This window comes from Rattus norvegicus, chromosome 1 (assembly GCF_021556685.1).
Source record: "Rattus norvegicus strain SHRSP/BbbUtx chromosome 1, alternate assembly SHRSP_T2T, whole genome shotgun sequence".
Lineage (NCBI taxonomy): Eukaryota > Metazoa > Chordata > Mammalia > Rodentia > Muridae > Rattus > Rattus norvegicus.
The window spans coordinates 266,944,844-266,958,266 of record NC_141534.1 but is presented as its reverse complement, the minus strand read 5'-3'; the positions used below and the strand labels follow the sequence as shown (position 1 = coordinate 266,958,266).

Sequence of the window (13,423 nt, the reverse complement as noted above, 5' to 3'; positions counted from 1 at the left end):
GGTCTCTCGGCAGCTAGAATTTACTAAATTTACCTCGTACAATGTGGCCTTGTTTACTCATAACACCTAGAATGTTAGTGTGGTAAACCCCACCTTCCTAGAAACCTCTAAGCCCTGTGCAAGGCACATGGTTGGCCAAACTATGTGTGTACCAATTTATCTCCCCAGCCCGTTTGGTATGAGCCTACAAAAACCAAGTGTGGACCTCCCACACTCCTAGTTCCTGCTACATTGCTATAACTTTCAACAAGTCATCAACAGAAAACCACCACTCCTGCTGGCAGACTTCGAATGTGGAGATACTCACTTCGTATCGGGAATGTCGCATCCCTCCATCCATTTTCTTGGGCCATGTGTTCAATGTACTTGGGATGCAAAACGCTGAAGACAAAGGAGGCTCAGCTGTGGGGTGTGAGCACAGCCACATTGTGACTTCCCACTGAACGCTCAGTCTTCTTGGCGCAAGCGCGCGGAGAAGAGGTCTCTCTATGTACGAGGTCACCCATCCCATTTGAGTAGGACCCATCCTCACAGTTAATTTCCATGATCCCTAAAAGCCCTGTCTTCAAACATGAAGACACCCAAGGGGGATTAGCATATCAGTGGTGTCATGTAGTTCTTTTTTTGTAAGAATCTACTACAGTTTCCTATGGTTAGCCAGTTGTAACTGGAAGCTATCCATTTGCTTAGTAGTCTCAGCCTCTGGATTCAAGTTCACTAGGCAAGGTAAAGGTGTCCCCAGCACCAATGAGATCTTGTTTGGTATTTGGTTCTCAGCATGGGCCAGCAGAAGCAACCGACTGGCACCCAACAGTAACAGGCAGGGCAGGCTAGCAAGGGAAGAGAGAGAACTCTGTGGAGCATGAGCCAGGCACAGAGCAGTACAATACTGGAGGCCAGCAGCATCGATAACCTGAGAGCTGTCTCTGCATGCTGCAGCTATGCTGTTTGTATTTCACAGAGGGTGCCAATCACTGTTGCAGGTGCACCTGAACTAAGTGGAAACCAGCAGCTGGGTGTGTGACAATGTCAGACTCCTTCAGATCCTCTCCCCCAGACCCCCTCCCTCCCAACCCCCCCCCCACTCCTTTCCTGCTTATTCCAGTCCCCTCACCTCTGTTTTGGAAAGGGCATCACCTTGCAGCGCAGGCTGACATTAAAGCTGGGATTCCCCTGGGTTTGTAGGAATGAACAGTACCGCAGAACCCTATTTGCAAGTGAATCCAGCTGTTGCTAACCTGTAAGCTGAACTGCCAGTTTCCAGACCACACAGACCACAGATTGGAGTTGCCTCAAAGAACCTTCCTAAGCAGGTCCACTTCCCTTGTGTCTTTTCTTTTCTACTACATCTGGTAGGTAGGTGGGCTAAGAGGGAGGTTAAAGCATTTAAGAACCATCATTAATAACAAGGGTTAAAAATATTAAAACCAGAGGACCCGTTCCTCTTCTTCATGTCTTTTCTGCCAGAGCCATCCTTTATGATGTGCCCATGCCAGTACTGAGACACCCACCTGTCTGAACAGCATTTTAGAGGGATGCATCACGACTTCCTAAGTTTAGCAATTGCATGAGCAGACCCTCTACCTGAATATTCTGGGAGGCTCTGCATTTCTAATGAGCTCCCAGTTTGCTGTCTCTGTGTCCAGACCATATTCCTATTCCGAGTAAGAAAACAATGGATTCTAACACTATCGTGCAAACCTCTCTGTGGCATGGCTTCTGCCAGGGGAAGTAGCCTCATGCTTTTCTCCAAGGGCTTCTCATGAATACATGTGCAAGTTTGGCCTTAGTTTGCCCCTGCCCTTCCTTGCAGGGAGCCCCCATCTCAGCAACGAAGTTGTTCCTCTTTTCCAGGTACCCCACCTTCCTCATTCTTGTCCTACCCAGTTCTTCTTTTTCTGGTTGCCCTGAGGAAATTGTGTTGTGCCATTTCCCTGTGAGTCACAGAGCTTGGCCAGGTGGGTCTCAGAGGGAAAATGCAAAACCGTTAATCCCAAGAAGATTTCAAATTGCTGCATAAACCCTGTGGCAGTGTCAACTGCTGAGTATCAACTTACTTCTTAAAATTGTTCTGCCCCATAGCAATCTCACGGCACAGCTCAGGGTCCCCAAACTGCCCTGGCCTATTCAGAATTAATATTTGTCTTTTTCATTAAAATAATACAGTCATAATTATACTGACACAGAACTCGTGTGCGGATCAGTCAAGGATTATTAAAGTAAGGAGAAGCATCCAAATTAGACTATTTTAATACATTTTCATGCAAAACAGTTTGGAGTAGGAAATACACTGAAAATAGCCTGCAGACCCATCTCCATATAGGGTTTTAGGTTTGTTATGAAATTTTACACAGACGAAAAAGAAATATTCTTAAAAATAACGCAACCATGATCTCAGCCAGGCTAACATGGAATAATCTAGAAGCTTGGAAAATGCCATCTTCTGGGCCACCAAGCAATTCCTTCTCCTAACACTCACCTCTCTGAACCCCTTTTCTGCGTGCCCAGTTGCCATATCCTGGCTTTCCCTTCTAGACTCACAAGTTGTCCTTAGGTCAGGAATATGAATTTTGGGTCTTGCTAAGTTGTTCTGTTTGCATGGCTTCGTGTTTAAGCATTGAGTCTGACTGGAGACAACTTGCTCCCTTTTGAAATAACCTCAGAAAGTAGCTCAGGGCGAGTGACTGTGAGCGAACTTTCTGGGAATGAAGCTACACTTTGCATTGAGCAGCATACAAGGCTTGGTTGACTGATCTAAACTTCAATGGCTATGGGGAGGTTGAGATGTTTCAGATCTAGAGCCTCCTTATAATTTATCTTGGGATCCCTTTACCCCAATTCTGTGTCTCATCTAAACCCATGAGACTGTGGGCTGAAATAGTTTGGAATCTGTTAGTTACTGTGGCCGACAAGTAACTCCCATCAACCCAGAAGCTGAGAACAGCATGAGATGATACACACATGGGAGTTGTAGCCAAGGCTTCCCCACTTCTCTGTAGCTTTCCTACCTGACATACCAACCAGTGGATTTCAAAACATCTTCACTTATGACTTTGTTCTATTGCTACCTTTTTTAAAAACTCCTACCACATTGGAACACAAAATTTGGGGTAGCCTAGATCTGTGCTTCCAAGCCGGGCTCACTCAGATTTGACTCTAGAATAAAGAAAACATCAGTGTCCCTTCAAGGTGGGGGCTGTGTGTCTTGTGTTGGCATGACCTTGTCTTGAAGTTTTCGTTGAAAGCGGCCATAGGTGTGACTCTCATTGGATATGTGTGATTGGCTCCTTGGGTCAATCCATTCTGGCTGTGTAAGGAATCCTGCATGCTAGACAGTTAAAGCTATAGAAATTTGTTTCCTCACAGCTCTGGGAGCTGGATACTCAAGATCAAGGTACCTGAAAATTCGGCCTATCCCCGTGCTGTTCTTTTTGACATGTGACCTCAGGGAACTCTGTGTCCTCTTGTAAGGTTTCATACAATACCATATCAGAGTCCCACCTTTCTGACCTCATTTGAATGTAGTCATGTCCTTTAAACCTCCCTCCATAACCCAGGCACATTAGCGATTAGGACTTCAGCCTGGGGTTGGGAGAGTAGAACAACTCACAACCAACTATTGCTTATTCCCCCATCCCTCGCGTGACTAGTAAATCTCCTTGCAGAAAATACCTGAGCTCAATGTCTGCTCCATACAAGGTTTTCCAGTGTATGCACTGATGGGTCCTATGTGGGTTGGTTGGTCTCAGTAGAGGCATCACGAAGTAAGCGCCGGATTGTTTCATTGCCTTAGATCAACTCTTGATTTTGTTTGCTTCTCCTCTCCTCTTTAGGAGGAGGGGAAAGAAATCTGAAGACAGCAACCTAAGACTGTCGCTGCTTCTGTAGAACCCACCTGTCATTTCTCGAAGCTGCTGAGGTGGCAGCTTCAGAGGAAGCCCAAGAATCCCTCAGGTCCATTCTCTTCTCTGACCAGCTGTACTCTGCATTGCCTGGCTCCTGGCTTCCTTTGATAGGCCATGGTAAAAGAGGAAGGTAGAGGCTGGAGTGATGCAGGGGGATTCTTCCCACTCTCCCACTTCCTGTTGTGTCTCAGAGGTATGATTTCTATAGCTTCATAGCTTCTATAGCTCCATAACCAGGCATCCAGGGAGCCCTGCTTTACTGACTATGAGGACACCCGTGGGACTGCAGCCCCAGAGATCCTGTTGAGATTGCCTCCATCCCAGCTTTGTATTATTTCCCCCCTCTAATATAAGCAAGTTCTACAAATTCTTATGTTTGAGAGTCTTAAAGTGCCCCCATCTCTTAGCTGATCAAATAGTCTTTGCATGTATATGAATTAAAAGAAGAGAAAGAAAAGGGGGAGGATTGGAGGGAAGAGTGGGGGGAGAGACAAGCTCAGCAGACAGAGAGAACATATCAGACATATTAAAGATGTGTCAGAAATAATTAGCTTTACCTGCACTGTGGTTTTCAGAAATGAAACCACTAAATCTGCCTCAGTGCATAATTCAACAATAATTCAAACTACTCCTGAAAACATCTCACAGTTCTGACTTCAGGGAGCTTTTTTTTGTTTTGTTTTGTTTTAGAAGAGATGATGGAGTCCAACAGCATAACGCATGAGACTGCATAGTTCTGCGGGTTTTGGGTATCACATGAGAAAGGCATTGAGCAGTTTAGCAGCAATGGTGATGGCCCGCAGTAGCTCTAAATTCCACCGTTTCTTAGACATCCTCAGCACTGCATTAGATGGAACTGTCTTCTCTGACTGCTGTTGATTGATGTGCGCGAAGCCATCATCTCCCACGTGCAGTAACCAAGAACTTCATTATCAGCTGATCGATTGCTTCTGCCTCTTTACTCTTATTCAAAGGGAGGTGAATAGAACTCTGCTCCATGTCATGTAGCCTGCAAATTCAACCCCATGTGTGATATTGCCATAGTATGTGCATTGAAAGAAGAATTTGTGTATAGTAACTCAAGGGTAATGTTTGAGTAAGTACATTTGGGGATACAGAATAGCCTAGGAATTTCCAAACTTCTTCAAAAAATGGACAAATAGTAAATATCTTAGGCCTTCCTGTTGTATAGTCATTTTCTTCTTCCGCTGTTCACAACCCTTTAAATGAACATTCTTAGCTTAGGGGTTATAACAAACAACGGCCAGATTTGGTCTATACTCTACACCATAGCTTCGTGACCTCCAGAATAGACATTAAAAATAACTCAAGAATAAAACACCTATTAGTCACATAACAAGAATGCCAGTACAGTGTAGTATATGTTTTTGAAGTACATTTGCATGTTTCAATTTGGAGAACTCCTGGTGAACACCCCTGACAACACACAACTTTCCTTTACTAGGTGTAAGTTACTCTTCTAACATCATTTCCATGTATTATGTTTCTATGTATTATTTCACTTGTTTGGCAACTGTTAAGTGGTAGTTTATTGATATAGAGCATATTCTGGGTGGTTGAGATGTTTCAATGATGAAATGTAGAAATATAGAAAGAAAAGATAAGGATTTAAGGGAGCTTAGTCAGCCCATAAAGTGCTTGCTGTGCAAGCTTGAGGACCTGGGTTGGGTTGCAAGGCTCATGTAAAAGACCAAGCATGGTGCTGCATACTTGTAATATAGGGGAGGTAGAAAGAAGTATTTCCTTGGATTTCTATGGGCAGCCAGCCTAGCCTAACCTACAAGTTCTAGGTCCTAGAGACAAAACATTCTCTCTCAAAAAATGAGGTGGATGGCACCTGAGGAAGAACAACATTCAAGTCTGACCTCTGGCCTCCACATTTCTGTCCACACAAACACACAGTAAAAGGGGAAAAGAGAAGGAGTGTTGAGGGAGAGTGTGGGGAGGCGTGGGGAGGAAAGGAGTTGATCTGCAGTGGTAGAATTCACATAGGCCAATCTTATTCCCAAAGCTCCCTGTAGGCAGGAGTTGGTGACTCTCTTATCCTATTTAAGAAGTGAGAATCCTGAGGCAGAGAGAACAGACACGCATGTAATGTGTGGTAGGATGGCTTCTGCCTTAGCCATCTTTCCACAGGGCTCCTGGGATGAACTTTGTCCTGTACAGCATCCCTGCCACTGGGGACTCATCAAATGCAGGTTTTTATCATGGAGCCAGAAACCTATGCACTTTCTCTTTTTGATGTCCATTGGTTCTCCTGTGCACCGGTCTTCTCCTGGTCCCAAGGTAACTCCAAGAATCTGAGCACTCCCGACTGACAATAGCACCTAACTGAAGAGAGTCATTTGGGTTACATGCCTGTCTTTTAAAAAATCACTGTTATTGAGACAAAGTTTGCAGAACGCAATAAATGCACATATAGGGGTGTGTGTGTGTGTGTGTATGTGTGTGTGCATGTGTGTGTGTGTGTTTGTGTGTGTGTGTACATACATATTTCAGTGTAAAGTTAAGTAATGTATAGACTCATGAGGCCACCGCTAAAATCAAGGTAAAAAAGATAAAATTACTTCTATCATTGCAAACGTTTCTTTGCACCTACTCATAGACCATGTCCCCCCCACCCCCGTCAGCTGCAGACAAGAAACTGATTGGTCATCTAGTACCATATCAACCCTTCGTACAATCCTGTAAAGCAACCATACGGTATTTGTTCCTATATGTGTATCTTTTTATACCCAGAACGCTTGTGAGATTCATCTGTGAAATTTCATACTGTCAACACGCCATTTCCCCTTAAGGAATGGCTAGTATTCTATCTCATGGGTGGGTGCAGCCATTCCATTGTAAGTGAACATTTCAGTTTCCAGTCCGAGGACACTGTGAGCAGGCTGTACTTTTAAGGACACACATGTGCAATACCTATACATATATTCTAATTTCTCTGGGTTGAAAACATAGTAGTGATGTTGCTGGGCCAAAGCGTTAAACTTTACGTGGAGTGGAGAGTGATTTCCAGAGAATTTGGGCATTTGACAGTCTCACTCAGTGTGGAAGACACCATCTTTGCCAGCACTTAGTCCATGATGAATCTCCAAATTGGGGAAGCAAAGCTTTTCCTAGATTGCCCAGAAGGTTTGCTCTGTTGGCTAGGGCTTGGTCGCATACCTGTGTCTTGGCTGCCTGATATGAAAGAAATCATACAAAAGGCCAAGGGAAACTGAGGAACCCACTTGGCATTTCCAGTCTGTAGAGTGAGAAATGGCTTCTGTGATCTTATCCCAGTTCTCTGGGACTTTCTAGAGGTCCCCCCCACATCCCCACCCCTGCAGCTGCATATTTCCATTCTTGGCCCTCTGGGCTTCTCCATGATCATCCCAATTACAGGTCATAAATTCACTCAGAATCCTTCAGGTTATTCTATCCCTGCATTGAACTAGAATTGTTCTTTGAAAGACTGTGGGAGGCTCGATAGCCTTAAGAGAATATTTGCTATTTAAGATGTCTGACTCAACAACCAACGTGATTGAGTTAAGGGAGAGGTCCTGTCCTGCAATGTGTGGACCAAACTCCACTTCATTCCTCCATGGCCATCGGCTCTAGTAGCCCAACCTCAAAACCGGGCTTCTTCGCACTTCTTTCCAAGGACATTGGTTCAGGACTCAATGAGAGTGGCCTTAGCCAAAACACCAGGCAGTGCAGATATGGAAACTGAAGAAACCACCTCCAGTAGAGGTAAGGCCTCCAGTAGAGAGGTAAGGCCTCCAGTAGAGGGATTGGGCCACCCACCCATCTTCAAAGTTTTCTACCCAAATTTGCTCCTGTTTAAAAGAAATGCAGGGACAAAAATGGAACAGAGACTGAACAATTGGCCAACCAGTAACTGATGAAACTTGGGATGTATCCCATGGGCAGGCACCAAACTCTGACACTATTACTGAAGCTGTGTTGTGCTTGCAGACAGGAACCCAGCATAATTGTCCACTGAGAGGCTCCACCAGTACCTGACTGAAACAGATACAGGTATTCATAGCCAGTGATGGACTGGGGTTGGGGACCCCTGTGGAAGAGTTAGGGGAAGGATTGAAGGAACTGAAGGAATTTGCAACCCCATAGGAAGACCAAGAGTATCAACTACCCTGGACCCCTGGGAGCTCCCAGCGACTGAGCCACCCAGGCACATATGTAGCAGAGAACTGTCTTGTTTGGCCTCAGTAGGAAAGGATGCAGCTAATCCTGTACAGACTCGATGCTCCAGGGAGGGAGGGAGGATGCTGGGGAGACACCCTCTCAGAGGTGAAGGGGAGGGGAGCTAAGGGAAGAACTCTTTGAGGGGGGACCCAGAAGGGGCAACATTTGGTATGTAAACAAATAAAATAATAAAAAAATTTGTTTCAGGGATAATGACTAATCTGAGTGTATATGCTTTTATACGTGTGTGTGTGTGTGTGTGTGTGTGTGTGTGTGAGAGAGAGAGAGAGACAGAGACAGAGACAGAGACAGAGACAGAGAGACAGAGAGAGAATATACGTGCATGTGTGCATGCATGCAGAAAAAAAAGACTTTTAAAATTGCCTCAAGAAGATACTTAATACTTAGCCAGCAATAACAAATGAGATCTAATTTCTTAATGGGGGAATAGATAATTATGAGCATAAATACAGTACTTTTGAGCTTCTGTGTCTCAAATCCCCTGGATATATCTATGTTCTGCCAGAAGGAGTTTTTTCCAGCACATTTGCTGCAAACCTCTATACAACAGACTGATTCAAGCTGAGACATCTTCCCCACCAGCCCCTGCCTGCCCCTGCCTGCCCCTGCCTTCCTCTGTGATAGCACAAGCTTGGGTCTACCTGGGTCCTAATTGTAAACTCTACTCTATGTGATCTCCTCCCACCCACCTCTCTCAACTCTCAATGTGTGTGTGTGTGTGTGTGTGTGTGTGTGTGTGTATACATTCAATTCTGCTCAAATGGAGAAGACACAGCACAGATGCTAGTGTCATCAAGTGTATGATCATACACACTCACATACATTCACATACATATCACTCACATATCACACACAGGTATACACATGCACCTACTCACATATCATACACATCACATACACATCACACACACAGACACATACATCACTCACACATACACACACACATGCATGCACCACATCACACATACCACATATATATCACACACACACATACATACACCACATCACACACAGAGACACATACATCACACACACATACACACACACGTGCATGCACCATATCACATGCACCACATATACATCACACACACACACACACCATATCACACACACACATCACACACACAGACACATACATCACACACACTCACACACATCACATATACAATGACACACACATCACACACAAACACATACATTACACCCACACTCATACACACACACAGATTCACACACATTACACACATCACACACACATACACACATACCACACACATCTCTCTCTCACACACACACACAGGCACAGACATCAAATACATACTCACTCACATACACAAACATCAGATGCATAGACACACATTCATATAATATACACATTCGCACACAGACGCACATTACACACAGACACACATGTATCACACACAAGGTCACATATATTCACACACATTCACAAGCATTACACACATCACACACATACACTCACATATATTCACACACATTCACAAATATTACACACATCATACATCACAAACACATGCACGCACCCGTACACACACACACACACACACACACACACACACTACTCCACCACTCTTCCTTCCTTTCTCCATCACTGAAGCCCCAGTCATCACCCTGTGAAGCATTCTGAGCAGCTACCGATTGCTCTCTTGAGCTGGATAATTGACTCAATGGACCGACTTACCATGTTCTCCCCCCACAACCCAGAAAATTGATGCTAATCATATTCAACACACCAGAGTCCTGCAGCTATAGCACCACCCTTCCCTCCTATGCAGAGAAGGACATCTAAATGAAAGTATTAAAAAATATCTGTTCAGGGATACTGGATAATCTGCTTTTATTGGCAAAAATAAAACAAATAACTTGAAACCTTGATTATTTTCAAATGAAATCAATGACAATTTACGTCTGTCCTGGCTTGTCACTGGACTTTTGTGAACTGGCTATTCACTGATGACCTCTCCATCTGACTTTGTGCACCATGGAGTTCTCTGACAAGCTCCAACGTGTTCTTTTACTCTCTTGTTTCCTGTGGAGTCTGGATGGCGGTAGGAGGAAAAGCTAGACTGAAGCGGTCTTACCTCATTCTCTGCTGAGTTCACCTCTCACAAAGACAACTCCCTTCTCCTATGTTTGCGCCTTCAGCTGCCTTGAGGATCTAGGAATGGGGAAGAGGAGATAGTGACCTCCCTGTGTCTGCAGTAGGGATGCTTAACTGTTGTACCTTCAGTGCTTTGTGTCCCTCAACATGGGTGCATAGTTGAACACTTGAACCCCAGCTGTTGGTGCTGCTTTATTTAGAAAGATGTGGGAACTTTATGTGGTGGGGTTTGGCTTAAGGAAGGGGGTCAAATGAGGTGGTGAGAGATCAGCAATTTTATAACCTGGTGATCTCTCTCTCTCTCTCTCTCTCTCTCTCTCCCCCCCCCCCACTACAGCACTTTCCTATGCTCACTTCAAACAGCAAGAAACCCTTCTTATTCATGTCATTTGAGTTGTTTCTTCCAGATATTTGAACTTCCAGAAGTTTCCTTGGTTCCTCTTAGTCTTGCTCATAACTTTGAAACATCCTTAGTATGTGTGTCCATAACCATCCTGTTCCCTTTTGGAGCCTGGCTGAGTTAACAGTTGACTAGCTTACTATAAGTCAACTGGTTTATTACCCTCCTATCCCATTCTGTGTGTATGACAGTATCCATGTTTGATATTGAATAAAGATGGAAATCTCTAATGTCCAAAAGAATTAGCTCTCAAGAGTCTGGGAATTCAGAAGAGCCCTTCAGGTACCAGACACAGTCTTTAGTGATGCTGCTACTGTCCCTTCTTCTTCATGGACTCACAGGACACATTCCTCTCTTTACACCTGTTCCCACTATTCTCTCTGTTCTCTACCTGATATTCTCCTTTTATACAGTTAAAACAACCAAAATCAGTGCCATTTTTTAAAAACCAACTTATTAATCTTTCTTCAACCCATCCTCAAGAGCCCACAGTGATTGTACATTACCACACACACACACACACACACACACACACACACACAGAAACTCACACGCAGACACACAGAGACACACACATACACACACGCACACACACACACACACACACACAGAGAGAGAGAGAGAGAGAGAGAGAGAGAGAGAGAGAGAGAGAGAGAGAGATTCATGACACTTTTCAGATCCTAGAAATGTGGATATTACTATCTGACAGATGTTGGACTGTGATCTGCCCATGCCTTTATTTTGTGCCTTGTCTAAACTGGCATTCTATCAAAGAACTTAAAAGCACCCCATTGGCTTTGAAGTCAGGTTGACTTGGTGGGAAGCTTAGATCTGCCACTGGATTATTTTATGGGTGTGTATTATATAACCTGGGTTTCCAGAAGAAAGAACAGAGTGGACAGTATCATTATGGAATAGTTGTGAGAACTAAATGGCTTGTTTGTCATTCTTTTTTAAGCACAGTGCCCTTGCATAGTAAATGCTAAGTAAATATCACCTAAAAATTGCACAAGGACACATTGTTTTATTTCCATTAGGCACCTTGAAGGGAACAGCATGTATTATGTCTTTATGTTCTCAACTGAAATCCAGCAAATTTTAAGGAGGATGGATGGATGATAGATGGACAGATGGACAGATGGATAGAGTCAGCCTCAGCTGGAGAGACATTCAGGCCATATAGAATTAACCCAGAAAACCCACATTTTCAAAATTTCCTTCATACCCTGGACATGACATGGCCACTACATCTGTGAGCTCAGCAACTGTGGTTACCTGCATAACATTACCTGCATAACGTGTCAGGGAGCACATGAGAGAGTTGGACATGTGCAAATGGAATAAATTGATAATGTTGCAGTGCATAAATATCTGAAATTCTCATGAATAAAGAAAAACAATTTTACAAAATTACCAGCCAGGATATTGGATTACTAATGTGATTTTTTTTTATTCTGCTTAATTGGGTCATATTATGGGTCTGTGTTATCTGTTTTTTTTTTCTGATGCTTTTTACATTTTACTTTGCTTTATTTATATTTGTAAGGAATCAAACTATTTCATGCTATTTTAACTCATCTTAATTCTAGGTTTTCAGACAGCCCGACAGGTAAGAGTCTTGTTGAATTATTTTCTCCTCCTGCTATTGCTGCTGCTACTTCTCCTCCTCCACCACCACCACATCCTCTTCCTCCTCCTCTTCCTTTTCTGTCCTCTTCTTCTTCTCCCCCTTCTCCTCCTTCTTCTTTAAAAACAAACAAAAAGGACCGTATATCTTGCCAAAGCTAAAAGCAAAGAAGAGATCATTAGTTGACTAAATATTTCCCCAGCAGAAGTCAGGAAATTTAACCCTGAGGGTATTGATATTTCTAACCATCCTCTATGGATCAACAATTGGGTCAAGTTCCTCTCTCCATTATGAAAGAGCCCAGAAAGAATCCAGACGTTTATTTTTGCCAAGCAGCCAAACCAACTGAAAAGCACAGCAAGGAGCACACAGAGGTTTACAGTATGTATTTCTAGATCTGTAACAGTGTTCCTTTTAAGTGGCCAAAAATTACCCAGTTAAATATCTTTTTCTTGTTATCTAATATGCATCAGGCAATCTGTGTACCTACTGTAAGAAATCTTTTGAAATAACATGCAGTTCAATTAAAACAACCTTATGATATATTTTTTATAACTTGACAAAAAGATTCGTTTACTTTTGAACAGAACAATCTTGTCTGAGATTGAATCTTCAAAGCAATGATGTCTCCAATTCTTCCACAGTGGCATGGATTTGGAAATCCCTTTTATTCCTGGCTTCTGTTTTCAGCTGTCCACTCAGAAATTCACTGCATTTGGGAAGGAAGGCAACCATGAAGTGTTCGCTGTCAGACCTCTCAGAACTTTGTATGGAGGCTGGGATTCTGATGCTGAAACTGGCTGGGCAGAACTCAACAGCACGAGGCTGCATCTTGGCATATTCATTTAATAAGAGCAAAAGGTTGCACTGATTCATTTTACAATTCTCATTCCTATGAAAGACAAAACCTTGAGTGAAACTTAAGTTTCTACGGAGAGAAGAAAAGTCCTTGGCTGAACTCCTCTGTGTGAATCTGTCTTAGACTTGTAAATGTGGAGTGATGGCCCAAATAACTGCTTGATGTTAAGCTTCTAAATGGATAATGATCCGAGGCCTTTTCTCTCTATTCCAACTGAGTGAGAACGCCCACTGCCTCATCAGGGGGAATCTTCTCTGAGCAAGGATAGTTTTAAGTGCAA

General features: G+C 43.5%; 2 long non-coding RNA genes across 4 annotated transcripts in view; one reads left to right on the top strand and one right to left on the bottom strand.

Moving 5' to 3' along the window:
• Positions 1 to 13,423, top strand: part of LOC148007933 (uncharacterized) — a 258,830-nt gene that overhangs the window by 229,129 nt on the left and 16,278 nt on the right. The gene's annotated exons all lie outside the window — the stretch shown is intronic.
• Positions 12,085 to 13,423, bottom strand: part of LOC148007932 (uncharacterized) — a 44,483-nt gene continuing 43,144 nt past the window's right edge. For 2 of the 3 annotated variants that reach the window (XR_015648258.1, XR_015648269.1), the window contains one exon: positions 12,085 to 12,441. This is a non-coding gene — a long non-coding RNA (uncharacterized LOC148007932). The remainder of the gene's footprint in view (positions 12,442 to 13,423) is intronic. The other variant, XR_015648264.1, reaches the window with a different exon arrangement.